At 43.7% G+C, this 8,750-nt stretch overlaps 1 pseudogene; it reads left to right on the top strand.

The window, feature by feature from the left end:
• The first annotated feature begins 1,913 nt into the window (after positions 1 to 1,913).
• LOC128331281 (olfactory receptor 10A7-like) lies at positions 1,914 to 2,880 on the top strand (annotated as a pseudogene).
• Positions 2,881 to 8,750: the final 5,870 nt, after the last annotated feature.

The following is an 8,750-nucleotide window of genomic DNA, read 5'->3' as shown; positions in this document are numbered from 1 at the left end:
GTACTTTGAGAACTACAGCTTTAAACTCCTGAAGGGAATGGAGAAAAGGGTGTTCAATTAGACTCCAGTAGTGGAGGCTAGTGAATATTAGGAGAACTCGGCTGTGTCAGACCTCCTTATGCAATTTCCTGTTTCCCACAGTGGCCAGCCAGATGTTTTTGGAAAGCTCACCATCAGGGCATGAATTCAACAGCCTTCACCCTTCCACTGCTGCTCCCCAGAAACTGGTATTCAGTGGCATCTTCTATGAATATGTCTTTAAAATGTAAGAATGTACTCCCATGTAGGTGAAAGGGATTGTTTTGTTGGTGAAAGAAGCTCTTTTGGAACTCAAAAAGCCAATAGGCTGAAAACTGCAACACTGTGCACTGGAAATACTATAGCAATTTATAATAATGGACTCTAGAATAATCTCAGACAGGCTGCAGCACCATTTCAAATGAAAGGCAAAAATGTCCAAGACAAAATGCAAGCAGCTTACATACTGAGCAGATACACATGCTCACACGGACCCTGCTTCCAAAGATGGGGCTGCTGAGTGCCTACTAAGCATCGTGAAAAATCAGTTGGATGCTATTCTCATTGTCCAATAGAGTAGCATCAGAACTGCATTCATGCAATGCTTAATGGTCATGCAGCAGCCATGCCGCTCTTTTATATGCACTGAATGATACTTGAGGGGCATGTGAGCTGGTGACACATGTTGGTCAGAGGAAGTTAAATTCTTTAGCTTGCTTTTCATGCAAGTAATTCTGGAATTATTTGACCAGCTGTACATGTCACTCATTTTGATCCCTTTTTAATCATTACTGTACCATTACTGTAACACATTCTATGTGGAGCTGCCCTTGAAAAATATTCTGAAACTGCAGCTAGTGCAAAAAGCCGCAGATAGGATTGTATCGCAAGCTACCCATTGGAATCATATTACACCCATTCTGAAAGTGCTGCACTGCCTACCAGTTTGTTTCCGGATCCAATTCAACATGCTGGTATTGGTGCTTTAAGGCCCTTAATGTCTGGGCCCCAGATATCTGAAGGAATGCCTGCTCCCAAGGGTTTTTGCCTACTTGACACGATCATCAGAGGGGGCTCTACTCCACATGCCAACAGTGAGAGAGGCTTGGCTGTCGAGCACGCAGGACAGGGTCTTCTCATTCATTTCCCCCAAGCATTGGAATGCTCTCCTGGCTGGCATCCTCTCTTCAGTCTCCTTCACAGTTTTTAGGGGGAAAATAAAGATGTGGCTCTTCACCCAGGCTTTTAAAAAGAAAGTATTGTTTTCACTGCTGCGGCTTTGTGTTTTATGTACTACAAGTGAATTTTAGCCCGTTGAAAAACGGGCGCTAGTAATGCTTTCGGCCCCCGCCGCCGAACCGCCCTCCCAGCTGCCCGATCCCACCATTTGTACAGGAAAGAGGAGCTCGCTAGCAGAGCTTCTCTCTCTGCAAAGGCTCTTTTCAAACTGGCGCTTTGAGCGGAAAGGGCGTCCTTTCACACAATGGGTGGGCGGGGCTGACTGTACTCACCTTCCCCCCAGAGGAGTGCTGGTCTATTGCAGGAAGCGCAGACTGTGCTTCCAGAAAATCCATGTCGCATGCCACAGCGCAGAGCTCTGTAGGTTGGGAAGTTGCGACCCAGCCTACAGATATCTGGTTAAACCCAATACATAGCCATTAAGCCCAGCTAAGAGTTGGGTTTAGGTTAGGAGGAGCAGCCATGCTGGAATTGGGCCTGATCCCACTGGTTCTCACGTGAAGCCTAACCCAGGCTGGCCTGGGCTTCTTAGCCTAGTTTAGAGTGCTTGTGAGAATACCCTCTTTAAATGGCATTGTGGATGCCCGAATATTGCTGTTGCTACACTGAGACTCAACTTACCCTTAAACTGTCATAATGTTTTCAATTTTCTCTAGATGGTGCCTACAGCCAAGGAAACAGGGCGAAATCTAACAGCAATTTCTGAATTCATCCTTTTGGGATTTGGAGATCTGCCTAAGCTACAGATCTTTCTTTTCCTACTGTTCTTGGTGATCTACTCGTTAACCATGGCTGGAAATCTACTCATTGTGATGCTAGTTGTGTCTGATAGACACCTGCACACCCCCATGTACTTCTTCCTGGGGAACCTATCCTTCTTGGAATCCTGCTACAGCACAACCATCCTGCCTAAGATGTTGTCCAGCTTCTTGACTGGGGAAAAACGTATATACATAAGAGCTTGCTTTACGCAATTTTTCATTTTTTTCTTGCTTAGGAGGTACTGAATGCTACTTACTAGCTGTGATGTCTTACGACAGGTACTTAGCAATATGTAAGCCACTCCATTATGCTGCTCTTATGAGTGGCAGACTGAGCTTCCAGTTAGCAGCTGTGTCTTGGTTCAGTGGAGTTCTAGTTGGCACAATCGTAACTTTGGCAGTTTCATGGTTATCCTTTTGTGGCCCCAATGAAATTGATGATTATTTTTGTGATTTTGGTCCTAACATAAGATATATTTCTTGCAGTGATACCCACTTATTTGAACTATCAGCCTTCATATCTACTAGCTTATTTACTCTGCCTCCATTTGTCTTCACTGTGGCATCTTATGTTTTCATCATACATACAATCCTCAAAATCCCATCCACTACTGGGAGACAAAAGGCCTTCTCTACTTGTTCTTCTCACCTCATTGTGGTTAGTCTGTTCTATGGAAGTCTGATGCTTGTCTATATGTTACCATGCTCCAAGAAACTAAGAAACATGAAAAAGGTCTTCTCTCTTGTCTACACAGTTTTGACCCCCCTGGTCAATCCTCTCATCTACAGCCTGAGAAACAAGGAAGTGAAGGGGGCCATGAAAAAAGGTTTTAGATCGCTTTTCATGTTTATAACACTATGATGACTTTGTCCAACACAAACACACACACACATTTGTACACACGCACAAACATTTGTGTACATCTGTACACGTGCACGCACACACAGACTGATGCACACACTAGTTATAATGGCTGGCGAATCCATGGATTTCTTGGTCCTGCCTACATCTGTGTGGTTTTTTTTTTTTTTAATTGATTGATTGAGCATTCAGCATTCAAAGTTTATTACGGTCTATGACCAGCACAACAAAGGGGGAAAAATACAATTACAATATAAATAATTTTTTAAAAAAAAGTCAACAGTCTAACCCATCAGCAATGTTATAACTGAAAGGTTATACAGCAGCACTAGGACTGTTAATTAAAAACTGGCGCACTCTTCGAGCTGCTGCACAAATGTCCGCCACTTTCCTAGTAATGGCAGGTATGCTGTCCTCAAGCAGGAAAGCCACTTGTTGGCTAGGCGAATTTCCTGGGAAACGAGCCAACAGTGGAGATATTAGTTCTAAACGCAAGTCCCTATACAAGCAGCAATAAAGCAAAACATGTTCGATTGTCTCAACTTCCCCATCACCACAGGGGCATAGATGCTCCGCTTATGGAGTCCCACTGTAGCGACCTTCAAGGAAAGCAGAGGGAAGGCATCTACATCTGGCCTGTGTAAAAGCCAACCTATATCTGGGGATGTCTAATTGTTGCAGATAAGATAAAGGAGCAACAAGGTACCTTGTGGTATCGTTACAGTAGAAACCCGGAGACTTAGATAAATCTTCCTGCCACTCCGTGTCTAATATTTTCTGTTTCACCAAGGCACGGGCTTGTGATACTTCCATTTTGAGCAGGGTAAGTGGAAGCAACCCCAATGTTGCCAGTTTAGTAAGTATTCTGCGTTCCCAGGAGGCATGAAATGAATCTTGTAATGTGAGAAATACTAAACTGCCATGGGAATGATGGATTTTAATCCAGTAAAAAACCGTAAGTATCCAATATCTAGCCTCCACCTTCAGTAGACCCGTCTCCAGTCTCAATCTGGCATCAGAGATACAACGGGGGTCGAAAGTACAGCCCTAAGAAATTTAGATTGAATTCTTTCCACCTGCTGAAAACTAGATAAAGTCCCTAGCTGTGCACCATATGTAAGCTGAGCAAGAGATTTGGCAAGAAAAAGTTTGATAGCAGAGGGTGTAAAACGCCCTCCCCCTTACTCCAAAAAAACCTGAGAATAGCGGACGCACTCCTTTGAGCATTCTGGGACACATAGGTAGCATGTGGCTTCCTAGAGCCCGAGGCATGGAAGAGGACCCCCAAATAATTGAAGGTAGAAACTTGCTGAATAGGGTGGTCATCAATTTTCCAATTGTGATGTTTAGGTTTTTTACCGAGGGCCATGATCTTTGTTTTAGCAAAATTAATTTCAAGACGGTTTCCTTTACAATAGGAGGCCAATACCCCCAGGTCACATCTGAGACCCACAGGTGTTCTTGCCAGGATAAGAGTATTATCAGCATACAACAATGAGTTAATGTGCTTCTCTGCTAACTTTGGAGGGTGAAAATTCAGATCTGCCAAATGAGTAACCAAATCATTAATATAAAAATTAAAAAGAAGTGGAGCCAATATACAACCTTGGCGTACCCCTTTCTGAGTGGGGATTGCAGAGCACAAATGGCCCCAGGGAGAGCCGCACACCTTCAAGGCTGAGTTCTCGTGTACAGTGGAGATCAAAGCCAAGAGGCGGCGATCTATCGAAGAAGCTCTCAGTTTCTCCCACAATCAAGATCGAGAGATGGAATCAAAGGCAAATCTTAGATCTATGAAAGCAGCATAAAGCGAATTGGGATACTTCTCACAGAGGTGTTGCAAAATTAGACAATTATCCATGGTAGATCTACCTGCCCTGAACCCAGCCTGTTCCTCTGCCAAGATTGATTCCCTGTCCATCCAGTCCCTTAGCTTCCAGTAGAGATGTCTTGTGTAAAGCTTACTAATAACACTAAGGAGACTAATGGGCCTATAATTGGATGGGTCACCTCTCTGACCTTTTTTAAAAATAGGCACGATAACTGCCAGCCCCCAATCCTGAGGGATGTGCCCTGTCCTATCTATCACTGTAAATAGAGTGGCTAAAACAGGTCTCCACCAATCAATATTATTTTTAATAAACTCTGGAGGAATACAATCAATTCCAGCGGCCTTACCAGGCCTAAGCTGGGCAATCAGATCTTTAATCTCAGCCTCCGAGACTGGTGGCCAGGGTGGTAATTCATCCCAGTTAATCTCTGTAGAAACAGAAGGAACAATATCGCTATATAGAGACTGAAAATGGCTTTCCCATGTCTCAAGTGAAATGCAGCACTCAGGATAAAATGGCCTTTCTAACGAGAGACCAGCCACAGTATGCCAGAATAATGTAAAATGCCTTCCTCCAATTGCCTCTATAAGCCGTCTCCACGTTGACTTAGCTTCCTCATTTTTTTTTCCTAGCTAAAAGCTGCTTATAATTCTTTTTTGCCTCTAAAAGGGCTTGTAACGAAGACGGAGTACAAAATTCTTTATAGGCCCTGAACTGAGCAGTTAAACTTCTGTTAGTCCTAATACACTCAGAACCAAACATGGCTTAGACCAAGGCCTAATCCTCAGCGGCCTTCTACAAGGCTTAACAGTAAGATATTAATGCAAATTTGCAACCAGGTCCTCATAGTAAGTTAGAAGCCTCTCAGGATCTGGCTCAGAAACAACAGCAGTGGCTATTTGTCTGTAATGTTCAGAGTCCAACAGTGTTTTCAACTTGTCCCCCTGAGCTTGCGACCATTTAACACAGCAGCCTTGTGCTGATTGTCGTATGTCGTGATGATGCCATTCAATTGGACGTGAAAGGTTAAGTGCCCTCAAGTCGGTGTCGACTCTTAGCGACCACATAGATAGATTCTTTCCAGGATGATCTGCCTTCAACTTGGCCTTCAAGGTCTCTCAGTGGTGCTCTCATTGCTGTCGTAATTGAGTCCATCCACCTTGCTGCTGGTCGTCCTCTTCTTCTCTTCCCTTCAACTTTCCCCAGCATTATGGACTTCTCAAGGGAGCTGGGTCTTCGTATAATGTGTCTGAAGTATGATAGTTTGAGCCTTGTCATTTGTGCCTCGAGTGAAAATTCTGTATTAATTTGTTCTATGATCCATTTGGTTTTTTTTCCTGGCTGTCCATGGTATCCTCAAAAGTCTTCTCCAGCACCAAAGTTCCAAAGCATCTATGCTTTTTAAAATACCATTGCATAATATCCCTTTCTTTAGGAAATGTGGTTGTCATGGCAGAATGATCAAAGGTTTCTACCTTCTGTTTCTTTTTAGATTGCAAGCCCTTTGGGGATAGGGAACCATCTTTTTTCTTTCTGTGTAAATCATCTTGAGAATGTTTTCTTGAAAAGAAGTATAACCACAGAAACCACAACACTGATAATAATGGCTGATATGTTGCACAGAGTAATGTGTGCAGTACTGAAGTATCCATACTGCTGTTATTTATTTTTATTATTATTATTACATTTTATATCCCACTCTTCCTCCAAGGAGCCCAGAGCAGTGTACTACATACTTAAATTTCTCCTCACAATGACCCTGTGAAGTAGGTTAGGCTGAGAGAGAAGTGACTGGCCCAGAGTCACCCAGCAAGTATCATGGCTGAATGGAGATTTGAACTCGGGTCTCCCCGGTCCTAGTCCGGCACTCTATTACAATTTCTTTGCAAGTTCCTCTATTGCTGCCACCTTATCATTGCCCAGCTGCGCCTCCTCCTCCTGGGAGATGCTCTAGACAAGGCCTACTCAACTGCGGCCCTCCTGCTATTTTTGGAATACAGCCACAGTGGCCAATAGTCAGGGATGATAGGAGTTGTAGGCCAACAACTGCAGCAGGGTCAAAGCTGAGTAGCCCTGCTGTAGACTATAGACAACTCTCCTTCACAGGTGCTCTTCTGCCCCCTGCTCCTACTTTTCAAATAAAGTACACTAAGAAGGACATAGTGGCTCTTTGGGCACTCCCTCTCACACAAGTAAGGGAAGTCACAGGTATGCAGCGGGTGAAGCAAATGGAAGTGGTGGCAGCCAGTCTCTGATAATGCACAACCTGAGGGGACTGCTTCAATTTGCCTCGTTATGATGCCAGCCCTACTTCAGATATCTCTTTCTCTTATCCTACTCATTTATATATATATTTATATCTATTCCGGGATTCTGACCGCACCCAAATAAAATAGTATTCATAAAAACCTGTGTGCCACATTTGTCCACATAACATGTGGACAAAGCTTTATTGCAAAGGAAATCACCCTTAGCCTCACTCTCTTTTAGATTTCAAGGCTTTGGTCTGGGAGTTCAGTACGTCCTAGGAGGGCCGTGAGGAAGCGGCAGGCTGAGCTCCTGGGGGTATGAGAAGTCCACAGCCTCTGAGTAATATGGACCAGTACAGTTAGATATGTTAGGGAAATTATTTTTCTTTTCTGCATTACTTGGAATCTCAGTTGCCTAACTTAATGAAAACTCTCTCTTGCAATCTGTTGTATGAAAAGACAACTGTTCTTATTGCATACCTGTTTCTTTTAATCTAATAATAAATCCTTGTTGCTAAAGTGTGCTACTCTTCATTTTGGGTCTGCCTTAGTCGCATGCCTTTGGAGGCTTAGGACTGATCAGCTCTTCTAGGGAGGGTTTTGCCACTTTAACCTCCCCCAGGAATCTTATGTGGAAAGAGTGGTTTGTCCCACATTAAAATAAAGTGGATAGTGGCAGCCTACTGTGAATCTCTTGCAGTTAAGGATTCACCCTAGTGAACTCCCTCCTCCTCCTCCTCCTCCAGAGTATGAGTCATGACACAAGGTCATTTCCATTCTAAATGTGTGAGAACAGGTATAGGGCTGCATGCATAGATATGCCACAGCCCAAACTCTCTCTCTCTCTCTCTCTCTCTCTCTCTCTCTCTCTCTGTAAAAGATGTTTATAAGGCTTTTGGCGGAAGGTGCTTAATGGCAGACATGACTCCCATCCTCTTCCTCATTCAAAGTCCAATAAAAGCTGTTGTCTGAGACAGCATGTATTGAAATGGAGAAACAGAAGAATGGGAAAGGGTTACGCATTCTCTCCTCTACCCCTTCTCTTCTAAGAGAGACTGCCATTTGAAGCTGCTTTATAAAGAATAATAAAGTGTCAGGGCTATTTTACATGTTTGCTAACAATGTATATTTAGCTCCTCAGTGAAAAGAGAACAGTGACAACAAATAAAGACGCCACTGAACTGTATGAAACTGGAGTTGAGGCTGCATGTGTGTGTTCTAACTTGGATTCATGGAATTCCGAAAAGTTGTTGTAGGTTTTCTTCAACAACCCTATCAGATAAAGTTCATGCACATGTAGAGAATGCCATATATATATATTACTGCTATCTCTTTGGGATCCTCAGAGCTGCAGGTGGTAAGTGATCTATGACTTCAGAGTATTGAAAGATCAATACAATTGTGACTTAAGTCTGTCTACAATTATAGAGGTATAAAGAGGTTTTGTGCTACATGTCACTCATTGAGGTTGATCTCACAACCAGCCCCATGGGTAGAACAGGGTTACCCCAGGTACGTCTGGTCATGAGAAGTGCTGGGATTGCTCCTGATCACACGGCTCCTCCCACCGGGTAACTCTGATCCTAAACCTAGGCAAAAAATGAGGTAGGAGCACAAGTGCATGCTTCCTACTCTACTCTCTGGTCATCTGAGTACTCGTGCTGCCAGAAGCTGCTCCTTGGCTGCTGGCAGCCATTTTGGCAATAGAGCCTAGTAGAAGGAGTGGCCCAGCAGCAGGGAGGTTTCCCAGTGCACCATGCTGCTCACTCAGCTCATTGTGGGATACCTG

This window comes from Hemicordylus capensis, chromosome 6 (genome assembly GCF_027244095.1).
Source record: "Hemicordylus capensis ecotype Gifberg chromosome 6, rHemCap1.1.pri, whole genome shotgun sequence".
NCBI lineage: Eukaryota > Metazoa > Chordata > Lepidosauria > Squamata > Cordylidae > Hemicordylus > Hemicordylus capensis.
This window is presented reverse-complemented; position numbering and strand designations above follow the sequence as displayed.